Raw genomic sequence first — 14,029 nt, 5'->3', positions numbered from 1 at the left:
GTCAAAACCATCCCTCCAAGTGTCCTAGTTAAGTTTCACTGAGTCCAGTTTAGGTGGAGTTTAACTCCAGTCATTTATCACTGATGTTTCCAATGTAATCTTATTTAAGTGATTTGTAATACTAAGAAGAGAAATTCGTTTGATCCACGTTTTGTTCTCTTCAATTTTTGTCATAGACCATTCTTGGATCACTCTATCATTCACTCATATTTGAAGAAAGAAAACAAAGGAAAAGTAAGGAGATAGTTGGATCAGCAGTTGCAGTTGTATTACTTTGCAGGTAACATTTTTCATGTGTGATATCCTTGTTGGTTTTTGGATGCATGGTATATGCATGTGGTTTCCTGGTTATGTGTTGTCATTAGCATGGTAATTTTCCTAGATTGACAATGGTTTCAGCCTCGCCTTTCCATTTCCTGGATAGCCATGGTGTAGTGAGTTCCCCTCTTGGTTTTCTGACTAGTTCTTAGGTTTGTTATAGCAGTGGGTTGGAACAAATTATCTAGAGCCCTAAAACAACATGGGTTCTCTCGAAGCTGTGAGTTGAGTTACTAGTCCTTGGAGCTTGTGAGTTGGGACAAACGCTCTCGAGCCCTTAAACAACTTGGATTTTGTGGAGGTCGTGGGTTGGGTTACCTGTTCATGGAGCCATGGACATCTTAGATAAATACCAATCTGGTTGATGTTTGTAATTTTTGAAACGGTTATGTGAAATCACTATGGTTGAGGGTTGAGGAGGTGTGGCCTTTGGAATCCTCTGCTTGTTTTATGTTGGCTTAACCCTTATGATCCCACATTCATGCTTGGATTAGGGCGTGAGGTTGATTAGTTGAAAGAGATATTTTTTTCAACCCAATCTATGGTTGAGTGGGACGTGGAAGTCCCTAACTTGGTTGGCATTTTCATATGTTAATATGAGTTATTTTCCTATTGCGATCTATGAGCAATTGTATTGGTTATTATGATGATGTTAAGGTTAATTTTTCATAATTTTTATTCTCGTTATATGTTGATAATTGTGTGGTTTTATGATGTGCTTTAACTAAGACTTTTGTTCGTGATTTGATAAGTTATTGGATGGTCGATGAATAAGTGGGCTAACAAGTGTTATTGCAGCTAACTTGAGAGGGAATTGAGCCCTCTTGGTGATTTCCACATAAATTTTAATAGTTTATGATCAGATATGCATTCATGACTTGTAGCTTATATGTTTGTCATATGTTTGAAGTAATTTCTATCTTGTAGTAGACATGTATTGGTTAAGATCTTGTTCAAGTTTTGATGGTTTAGCCTTGTTATCATCATTGTCATAATTTGGGAAAGTTACAGGTAGTTTTTGGCAGTGGTTTGGAGGCTAGCCTTAAAAAGTGGCATAGATTTCACTACTGCATGCACTGAACTGAGGAATTTTGGTGATAACCACATGCAGGCAAGCTTATGGGTGTGGTTGGAGCCTCATAACTACATGCACAGTGTGTCAAGGGTGTGATTCGGGAGTAAACCTTGCCAAAAAGAGTTCCATCTCAAGGATTGATCAACTGAGGTGCTTGTTAGGCTCCTGAGTGATCTGTAGTCTCTAAGGGATGTAATTTTGTTGTCGGTTTGTTGGTCACACTTCCATAACTGGAACTTGAAGGTCGGGTAATATCGTAGTGACACTCAGATCATGTTTACCCTAGAGAACTCGTAACAGTGGGTAAATGTGCGAGAGGTCATTACATCAATGATGAAAGTCGTCTCATTACATGCAGACTCTTACATAGAATGTGACAAATACTAATTTTAAAGTGTATTATTATAACATTTCAAAAAATTAAACATACAAACTTTTGATGTTAGGTGCATTTTATTTATAATGTTAATTGTTTATAATTCTTTATATTGTAGTAGAAACATATATTGAAATTACAATTGAATGGAACTAACATAGAAATTGAAATTGACATTAAAACACATAGTTTTCATACAAAATGTCTTGTGTACATACTTAGTGAATAAAGTGGTTTTTTTTTAAGAAAAAAAAATATTTGTATTGTATAATTTTCCGCCTAGTTCACAAAAAAAATATCAGGTATTACAGAGTTAATTCATTAAAAGTTTCTAGTCATTTTCTCATTTCCAAAAGGAATACATAGTTTTTATGAGGAGAATACATATGAGTGACAAAAAGAGGGGTTTTAGAGGCGAATAACTTACAAAATTAGCCCAACAAAACACAAAATTTACAACACATAAGGCTACTATGGAATTTTTTTAATAGACTTCATCTTCCATTAGGGAATTATAGCAAGCCTAATTTGGCCATTACTCTTGGATTTACCTATCCTCAATTTACACCCCTCGTTAACATACTTGTCAGTGTCTTTGTGGAAGTCTCTTAAGACATGGAAATATGCTTTGGATGGGATAAACTCTATAATTGCGTGATTCCTTTCATGATGTTTTCCATAGATTTCCCCTTTAGGAGGGAGCCTTTGACCAAATGATGTAGGATTTGGAGAGAATATCCCATAACAGGGAAAATTTTAAGAACCCCCCCTAAATTTATAAATATAATAAATGGGCGAATCTCCATGGTATATAGGAAAAATGGAAGGCGATTTTATCAATAATATAATATGTATATATAATTTTTTGGCGAATCTCTCACTAGGCATGGCGAATATTTTAGTCAATTATAAAATCTTGTAAGATCTTGGTGAGTCTTTCACCAAATAACAAAACTTTGTAAAGTCCTAGTGAATCTTAGCATAGGCTACATGCTTGTTTAATTCCCCCATTTAAATAGGCTACATTCCAGGTGAATACCATGGGTCAATACCATGTGCCATTTTGGTGAATACCATGGGTCAATACCATGTGCCATTTTTATTTTTATTAATTCTAATATTAGGGTTAATAATGGTATTTTGCATGGTATTAATAACAATCTAGTCCATGGTATTTGTCCCATAGTATTTTGGCCATAGGTTTCACCTAAATATAACCCATTTTTTGAGTGTTCGTAAATATAAGGTGACTTGTGGAGTAAATATAAAAAAATGTTTTATTTGTTTACCATACCTCTCATTTATTTATATTTTTATTAATTTACCATACCTCTTTTACAAATATGGTATTTGGCCCATAGGATTCACTTAAATAAAACCAAACCTCTTTCTTGAGCCTTCATAAATAGAACGAGGGTTATGGATTAAATATAAAAAGATGTTTTATTTATTTACAATACATCTAGTTTATTTATATTTTTATTTATTTACCATACCTTTTCAGTAAGTATAAAAAGACATTTTATTTATTTACCATACCTCCACTTTACTTATATTTTTATTTGTTTACACCCTTACATGTATATAAGGTGACTTATGGAGTAAATATAAAAAATGTTTTATTTATTTACCATACCTCTCATTTATTTATATTTTTATTAATTTACCATACCTCTTTTATAAATATGGTATTTGGCCCATAGGATTCACTTAAATAAAACCTATTCTTGAAAATGGGCGAATGGATTCACTTAAATAAAACCTATTCTTGAAAATGGGCGAATGGAAGGTTGTAAGTCCTAATTTCAAGGGCTAAATTTACCTTTTTTACCCTCTCCCTTAAAATAAGGTGGGCTATTTGAGGTGATTTGTAAAAATGTACTATGATACAAAATATTCGTCCACTAAAAATTTAAAACCCCTTAATTTCGCCAAAGGGCGAACATTCGCCCCTAAAATTATCCTTGTCCCATAACATTATGTGTGTCCACCTAAAGTTCTTTTTTTAACAAAAATCCCTAGTAGAGTCCATATATTTTTGCTTGATTATTTTTCAAATGACCAAGACCCCTCGACTACTTCAACACTTTGTCCTTCTCATGGCCATAGAGTACCCCTCACCTTCCCATGATCCAGACTTATACAGGAACGAAATAGAATATAGATATAAAAATAAACACAAAGATGCAGCATAAATAAATCTTCATTTAATTAATATCAAATCGATGAAAGATGCTTACATACATAATGGAAATAAGCTAGATTGAGCGATGATAGTTTATCTCTAAGAAGAGATGTGGCGGCTACATGCCTCTGAATTGTGTTACAATATGGCTCAAGGGCCTTTTTTATTATTGAACAGTAAATGAAAACCATAAACAACCAAAACCTTCACCCTAGGAGATAGAAAACAAAGAGTTTGTGGGACTCATTGGGGTTAGTAGGGCAGCAAACTTCCTAAGGCCGTAACTTGGTCATATGATCTATGTTTGGCGCGTACGATACCTTGTTAGAAAGTTTTCTCTAACTACTACAAGATTTGTGGCACGATCATGCCTACACCCATGGGCCTGTTGTAGACTTAAAAAACATGTCATTCAGGGGGTCAAATTAGCTCTAGAAGTCAAGGACATGAAACATTGCTAAATATAGTAAATTGTGCCATAATCAATTAAACTAATGAAACCGACTAGAGGTCTAGGTGGAATAGGTGGGTGGCCACTAATATCCACCTGGATCATTCTGCCACCCTTGGGTTTCATTTGGATGCCCCATCAAAATAGAGAATGCAACCATGTGGCACGCTCTTCCATGTTTTCAACTCTACCTCTATTAGTCTTAGCTTCCAACTTTCATCTGTTTTAGGCTTGTTCCATCCTAGTCTTTTAGAAAATTTTACCAAAACTATAAACTTTTTGAACTGATCATGTTCCCTTTGGTCTAAAATGCATTGAGAGAATTATAGTCTATGTTTTGATCTCCAAACTCAACACACAATGGAATTTCTTTCATCATTGTGATATATCCAAACTCAATACACAATGAAATATCTTTCATCATTGTCATATAAGGAAGAGTATTCGTGTTATTAAAGATTAAGTTATTCTTTGTTAACCATCCTCTAAAGATTTTTTGTCATTAAATAGCAAAGCTCTAAATTGAGAAGGTTATGTTTTATAAAAAAGAAGCCATTGAAAACATAAATTTTAAATAAACCCACAAAATTATGTTTTATCAAAAAATCGAAAGCCGTGGACAACATGAATTCTAAATGCACTCAAAACAAATTGGAAAGATTATGGACGGCATATGTTTATGAAAAAAATTAAAAAGCCATAGAAAGCATAAATTTTGGATACGGAGAGTGAAGTTGGTCTATAACTATAAACAAACCCTAACTCTAAACATGTTGTAGAGCAAGCTTGTTTATAACTATTGAAGTAATCCTAAATAACCCTAACCCTAAACATGTAAGAGCGTCATCTCAAAACAACCTTAAATCCTAGGACAATTTAATTTAATCCAATCTGTTGCGTTGCAATCAATCTTATTTTAATTTAGTAATTTTATAAATTTGGTTTCATTTCTTCATTCTATTGCATTAAGTTGCTTCTAACTAGGAGAGGGAGATCTACCTGTTCTTGATGATCCAAAGATTTCTTTTTCTCTGTATTTGCATATTTGAAAATGTATATAATCCAGCCATTTTTTTTCCCTTTTGTCAAAAACCCAAAGTAACTAAGCCATAAAATCCTCTGTAATTATTTTCCCTCTGCAACAAAAAATCAATTTAAATTTGAATGGACATTGATATGCCGTTGAAAATTTATCAGAACAGAATTTAATCAAGGAGAAGATGGGAATTACCACTATTATAATACCGTATATCAAATTAGATCTGCCAAACGCATTAAACCCTTTGCAATTCTTTTCCACCTGAGAAAAAAATCAACCACAAAAATTCAGAAACTCGAAATTTAAATTTCAGATAACAAATTGAAAATGTATCAGATAAACTAAACTTAATTAAGTCAAAAAGAGGAAGGAAACGATAAGGGCTATCCTCCCCGGTCCATCCTGGGTTTACTTCGCCTAACTCGGGTGAAAAATAGCAGGGTTTCTAAGGGAAGGAAAAAGAGGAAGGAAACGATAACGATATAAGAGATTGAGATTTTGTCACCATTTTTTGTGTATGTAGTAAATCGGATCTGGCAAAATCAGTAACTAATTCGTTCCTTCCTCTTATGAAGTTGAAATTAAGACAGTGAAAATCAAATGAAATAAAACATATACCGCATAAGCACAGTGCTCACCCACAAATATCTAGAGTGCTCCTCCTACAAATTGAGCGCTTGGACTACAATGCCCAGCTCATTGAACACGTGAAAGAGAAGCGAGCGAACTAATTCATACCACAATTTAAAATCGATCCACGTCAGGTCTAGATTGATCCAACTGTGTAAATTGATTCACCTTGACAAAACTATATAATTTCGAATTTATCCGTTAGAAGGGATTATAGTTACGACCCCATGAAAGCAAGGAAAAATAATTCATATTTAGCAATTAGATGGCATTACAGTTGTAAATTTGCAATACAATGGTAGATTTTACCATCTGTCTTTTGAGATAGCTAATGGTAGCACACATGCCAGAGTTTTTACGTATGTTTCCGACGTGGCATTCATAAAAAGCAAATATGTTAACCATTGCATTGCTTCTTTTGCTCCGATAAATTAGCAGTAATAATTATAGGTTATTTTATTATTTTAAATAAATTATTGCCTTTTCCTTTAATCATATAGCCCCGGCCCAGACAAAAGTATCAAAGTCAACTGTTACAGGCTGATTATGGTAACCGTGAATTTCAGTGGCTTTATGGGATTAAATTCAAATCCCCAAACATGACATGTATATTTATTTCAAAAATAGTTTTTTATATATTGATATCACCCGTTTTATCTTGTTTCAATATAAAAGTAAATATATACTAATTTTTAAAAATTTTATAATTATGAAGTTTTCATAAAATAATTATAAATATTTAATATTAAATAATATTTTATTTAAATATATACTATTTTTAAATTTTATAATTATTTTTTTGGTTCGTAAAAACAATTTTGAAAGAAGTTTTTATAACTAAAAATATTTTTGTTGTATCTGGAGTTACTCTCGTTCAGTATGGAAGAGATCTTGTCATATCTTGTTATTTAAACATTTTGATTTGGTAAAATTACATATAAAAATCAACATAGATCCATTTTAATGACGGATCTAGCAAGAGTCCAAAGGGATCAAATCTCTTGAGGTGAAAACTTTTTTCGAGTGCAAAATTTGAATAAAATAATTGTACCTCTACATAAAGAGAGAAAAACCACTTCTAATTTTTCATTGTTTATGTTGCATTTTTCAATGTATAAAAATGATTAAAATTTACTTAGGGCATAAAATAGTGAGAATGCTTAAAATATTTTAACTATAAAAAATTATATTTTTTCAATTGCTTTATTTTTTCCGAGGAAAAAATACCGCGCTTTTCTATGATAAAAATAAAAGAGCTACAAAAGATGAGTTAACATCCAGCAGATAGAAACACTGCCTGAAGCAGATATGATGCCACATTGGCTCGCATCGTTAGTGAACTAACGTGCACAAAGAATATGAAGGAGAAGAGAAAAGAAACAAAAAATGGGAAAAACCTGGCTTCCGGCTCAGGTTTTTCGCCCCTTTTTCTTTTCAACCTTGCGCCACTCTCCCACTGTGGGCTCGGACGATACAATGACTAACTGGGCTGTTTCATTTTGTTGTCCAGTTTCTTTATCTGAATCTGATGTATCTGAATGATGCTGCCGTTTGATGCCTCCCATGCTTTGATCCACGCTTGTCATCTGTTGCTGAGTCTCTACCTGGAAAGAATGTGGCTGTAGCTCCTTGTTGACTCCTGTAGTTTCCTTTTGGGTCTCTAGATCCACCTCCTCTATGGTTGTATCGTCCTCCTCTTCTTCTGTTTCTGCATCTTCTGATACTGTGGGTACTTTCTTTTTCTCGGTTTTCTTCTTTATGACATTGTCTACGTTCTGCCATCCTTTGTACTTCCTTTGTTGTGGCTTGTTCTTGTTTTGGCTTTTGCATGCATTGAACAAATGACCTGTTTGTTGACATCCCCTGCATCTGAATGCTGTGTTCTCATAGTCCAGAGATTGTTTCCATTGAGTATTGTTGAAGTTCAGGATGATGCTTTCTAGTAATCCCTGGCTGAGATCTACCTCGACGCAAATTCTAGCAAATGTAAAGATCCCTTTTAGATGTCTCTCTGTGTCTATTTTTAACATTCTTCCGAGAGTATTTCCTATGGCTGCTAGGGAAGAAAAATGCCAAAAATGCATCGGAAGATTATGTAGCCTTACCCATACCGGCATTTTTGATACCACCATGGAGTTTGGATCAAACTCCGGGAACCAGGGGGTAACAAATAATCCCGCACTGCCCCAGAACCATGGTCCTTCGGTGAGGGCTTTATCCCTCTCTTCTTCGACTCGAAAGACTACTATGAAGAATCCTTTCGAGCATAGCTGAATCCGGCAGTTTTTTGTCCATGTCATGTGTATCCATTGGTACAAAGCGTCCGATCTAGGCCAGAAGCCGTTAAATCTACAAATGATTGCATTTTTTTGTAGATCTGTGAAAATGCCCTTAACCTCTGGGATATCCAACAGAATGGAGGGGCTCTCTGGTGCTTCATCTACGATATACTGCCCTGGAGGGGTGTTTGCATTTACTTGTTCTTTCCCCTTTTGAGTTCCTGTCCCCTTTGCTGCATCTCTGTAGGATCCTGTAGGTTTTGATGTAGATCCCTTTGATCCACCTCGCAGCCGGAGATTGAGAATAACAGTTGAATCTTTTTCAACCCTGTAATGCTGGAGGGTGTGTTGATCCTGCATGCATAACCCAGAAAATAATAGGTTTTGTGATGCAGCTGGAAAGCCCAGTCTGACCTGTATCTCTTTTTTTAAATCCAATACAGTCATCCATGCCCAGATCTGCACACAAAAATGCCTTCCGTCTGTTGATCTAACAAAGATATGTTTCAGATCTGATATGTCTGCCTTGTTCTGGTTTCCTGTTAATATTTGTTGCGTTGCCGAAGGTATAGAGACCTCAATATCCCTACTCCCCCGCGAACCCGAATCCCTACTCCACCCCATACTTGTTTTATGGCTTTGACAGTTTAAAAACCGCCCTAGATCTGCAAAACGAAGCCCCGGCGTACCAAAACGAGGCTTGAGAGCTTGCATGCTCCACTTTCCTCCATATTCCAACACAGAGTTTCCATACCTATGCAGTGTGTTCTTGAATACGGGCGTAACAATCCAGAATAGGAGAAGAACTGTTTGATTTGGAGTAATAAACTCCAGACAGAGGGTTTCCGTTGCCGCCGTGCGGTAAACCATCTGCAGAAATGAGTAGGGACGCCCCAAACGCCGTTTAATGAGATTTGATTCGCAAGAGACCTTTCCATCCGCCGTTCCAGACCAGAAACCGTGTGAGTCGATCTCTAGATCTCCCGCGGCCATGCATCCAGCTGATCCAATACAGATCAGGCCATTTAGGACCTCGACGGCGCAGTGTTTTTCCACTGAAACCCTAAGTCCTCGACGCGTCTCCATTTTTTCTCTCCCCACCGATTCATGCCTAAAGATTTCTTGCAATGGCTTAACGAAACTTTCTGTTGCCGCCGCGAAGGAGAACCTCTGCACCAAGACGGAGAAGCAGTTCAGTTTACTTTGGTTCGTTTCGTTGGATTCTTTCCCATCGACCGGTTCAAGCCAGGATCCATGAGGCCCAGCATGCCCATCGATCAGGCGTTTCACCAGACCGCAGCATAGCAATTCCTTTGGGACGACGGCGGCCCTGAGAGAAAACTCTGAAACCCTAAATCCCGTATTCGCCTCCATCGCTCCTCTCTCTGATTTCCTCACCTGATGGTCTTGTTACTTCAAAAAGTCATTTTTACAATTGCTTTATACAATGTATATATAGTTATTTTTAAACTTTTAACTACTTTATTCCTCTATAAAGTTGATATACCATTATGTTGAGAGTGAGAGTTAAATATTTTTACCACTTCTCCCTAGTATAGACATGAGTGTAAAATTATTGATGTTTTATTATACTTTTTATTAAACAAACCAAACATGTATGTTAATTTTTATTTTTTATTATCTCGGGGTTTTTTTATTTGGTAGACATGTCAACTCCATTCTGAACACAAACATACTTACACATCTCTATCATACTGGGTTGTAGAATGAGACTCTATACTAAATAATAATAAACTAAAATTAATAATTAAAATAATTGAGATAAGAAAAAATTGAATAACCTTTGTTACAATACCATATACAATATGCCGAAAGAAGAAATATAAGATGAATATATATATATACACACACACACAACCAATCTAGATCCATCTTAATTCAAGATCTACTAATTAGGGATCAAATCTCTTGTGATGCAAACCTCTTTTAGAGTGATCCCTCTCGGCCCATGGTAGATCTCAAGTTAATATGGATCTTTTACAATTTTCCTAATTCTTTTCATGATATTTTCCATAGGTTTCTCTTTGGGGGGAACCTTTGACTACATGATGCACCATTAGGACATAATATCCCATAACCATATGTGTATCCACCCGAAGTTCTTTGACTAACAAAAGTTCCTAGCAAAGAACATACATCTTTGCTTGATTAGTTGTTATATGACCAAGACCCCATGAGTACCTAAACACTTTTTCATTCTCAGGGTCATAGAGTACCCCTCCCCCTCCTACTATGGATCCATTCAACGTAGAAAAGATGGAAATCTATTGTCCATGGTGTATCCATGGGAAGGACTGCCAACTTTTTACACTCAAGAATGGAAGCCATATGATGAGGTGGAGAATGTAGCCCTACAGTCTTTGAAGACTATGGTACCAAAGGTTTCAACCGACAAATAACAAACATGTTCCAGTAAGAGGGAAGATTGGACATGGAGGTTGACGAGATAAGAATGTTAATGGAAAAAGATTCCACAAGTGTAAAACCAGAATAAAAATATAGCTAGTAGCAAGGTGCAGCTCACCATGCAAAATTGCCTTAGCAAAGAAAGTGGCATACTACAGAATTAAGTTTGGGATCCTGGTAGCCTGAAGTCAGGAATGGAGCAAAAAATTAACAAGACTCATAGCCAACAACAACATTTCATTTGTGATCTAGGACCTCCAAGAAAATAGAGACACATGACCATGAGGTCATGTATTTTTCCACTTGGAGAGTATGATACAAGGGAATCAACCTAGGGCTAGTCATTTTGGCTTTGACCCCGAAGGGGTCATGAAAACTTCTAAAGGGGAAGGGACTTCCCTGAAACAAATTGTATAAAATGGAAAATTGTAGTGACAATGTAGGTTTAGTGAGAATGTAGGTTTTTAGTTTAACCATGTGGCTTGTTGTAATAATGTCAATTAGTAGACTCACGTGTTAGTTTGTTTTAGTGATTGGTCATTCATGATAGAGTAAGAAACCACAACACATCACTCTTGTTTGCAAGTGTAGTCAAAATTGTGTCATGAAGTCTAAAAGATTATTTTTATTTTAAACTACTACATATATATATTTCCATGCCAAATGAGTAAACGACTACACTGGTGAAAACCTGTGACAAAATCATTTTGTTTATTTTTATTCTAATATGACATATAGAAAGCTAGCTAAATAAATACAATACATATAATCTATCACTATTTAATTTGGATTGAGACAATTTTAGAGAAAATCATGTTTATTACTAGAATAATTTTTTCAATTTTATACACAATGTCATAACATTCCAACAAAGAAATTAAATCTCTTAAAACTCAACATGAATAAAATCTATAAAATAAAATTGTCCGCACCATTTAGTAAACCACATCTATTCAAAAATTGAATTTGAATTAAAAAATATATTAAATAAAATTTCCATGCAATAAACCACATCTATTCAAAAAATTGATTTGAATTAAAATATATATATATTAAATAAAACTTCCAAATTACAGTTACATCTAACTTCTTTTCCAAGATTTACAAATCACAATTCTATCAAACTTCTTTTCCACAAAAAGTGGTTGTCACTCATACATGCATGGAAAAAATAAACTAATTTGTTTTAGAATTTTCATAAAGGGTGTAATATCCTTATTTCGTTTATTTTACACCAAGAATATTAATTAAAATTTACTTATCTTTTTTACATGACAATTGAATTAGAATTTAGTTAGGGTTAACTTTCCTTAAATTCGTTTTCTTGGGTTAGATGTGTTCCAATGGTTAGGATTTTTTTCGGCTTAACAAATTCATTGCACAATAAATATTTGGAGGTGAATATTAGATTGGCTGCACATTATGACAGTTGAGCATGTCTAATATGCTAGTCTGGAGTAGTGGCTCGACCCTGATGTGAACAATTTAGCATGTCTAATATGCCAGTGTGGAGTAATGGCTCGACCCTGATGTGGTTGAAATTTTTCAGTTTTCTTGCATTCCAATGCAATGACAAGGTTGGCAGAAAATGTTTCATTTCTTGTTCAATAATTCTTTTCCTCCCTTTGTCCATGGTACGTTGAACCAAATTCCTTTGCATAAGTGAGGTAGGTGAATTAATTTGTTTAATTCTTGGAAAAACTGGCATGAGTTCTTAAGAAAATAAGAGAGTAGTAATTCAAATCTCGAAAATATTTGATTGGTTATGAGTTTTCTTGAGATAGTTTTATCAAATTCCATGAATATAAAGATGAGTTCGTTTTGTGCCTACAGTCAGGTTATTTATTTATTTTTAAAGAAATAAATATTTATATATTTTTTTATTTATTTGAAATATCTAAGAGAAAGAAATACATTTTATATTTTGAAAAGAAAATATATTACTACATGTAGACAAAGATTATTATTATATATTTTTCTTGGTAAAAAAATATATATTAAAGATTTTTATTATATATTTTTCTTGGTAAAGAAAATATATTATATTACTGCATGTAGATAAAGATTGTGATTCTTGGTAAAGAAAATATATTACTGCATGTAGATAAAGATTGTGATTATATATTTTTCTTAATAAAGAAAATATATTAATGCATGTAGGTGAAGATTGTTATAAGAGAACATATATTATTACATATAGATAAAGATTGTTATTATATATATTTGTAGCATTAAAAGATAAATAACTTTTCTTGTCTTTATATAACATTGCATATATGTTTTATGTGAGAAAATATAGGATGCATGATTGTTATAAGAAAATATATATTATTACATATAGATAAAGACTGTTATTATATATATTGGTAGCATTAAAAGATAAGTAACCTTCCTTGTTTTTATATAATATTGCTATATTTTTTATGTAAGAAAAGATAGGATGCATGTTTAAAAAAGAAAAAGGATTTCGTACTGCTATATGAAATAATAACTAATCCAAATATAAATTAAAGAGGGTAATTTGTGAAATATTCTCATGGGTAAGAGAGTTCTTTTGAAAAAGAATACTTAGTTATGAGAAAGTATAATAACCTATGCATAGATGAAATGAACAGAGATAATATAAGTCATAGCAATCTTCTTTGGAAAGAATATGTTTTCCTTTGTGCGTGAAAGATAAGTTAATGGTGTTAATTCATTTGCAATATTTGCAAAATTTACATGTTTTGGTGAGTAAAAAGGTAAACGATTTGTGTGTTGCATATTGGATAGTTTGATTTAATTGCATGGTTTAATGCCTAAAAGGTTACCATTATTATTATCTTAGTTCTTATGCCCAAAAGAAAGGTTGATTATGATATTTTCTTGAAAACAAATTCCCAAGAACTTTGTTATGATACTTTCTTGGGAACAAATGCATAATAACTTTGTACATAAATGATAGAGAAACTATGTTGGGTTCTTGAAAATAACTATGTGAAAAGAACACATATGCAGAAGCATAAAAACAATAGTTGATTACATGTATGAAGATATAACTATTGTGTTAGATATTTTAAAGAGAAACATGAATTTGTAGAACTATCATGTTAGATCTTTTAAAGAGAAATATGGATTTGTGTGCAGAAAAGAGTAAGTATTATGGAAAGTAAAATAAGTAGTTACTTGAAATAAATGTACTAGATTTCCTTTGTAAAATACATATATTTGCATACAAGAAATAAAATGACTAACACATTAGTTCTGGTT

Source organism: Pinus tabuliformis, chromosome X (genome assembly GCF_031772625.1).
Source record: "Pinus tabuliformis cultivar Carrire ecotype Pingquan chromosome X, CPIR1, whole genome shotgun sequence".
NCBI lineage: Eukaryota > Viridiplantae > Streptophyta > Pinopsida > Pinales > Pinaceae > Pinus > Pinus tabuliformis.
This window is presented reverse-complemented; position numbering follows the sequence as displayed.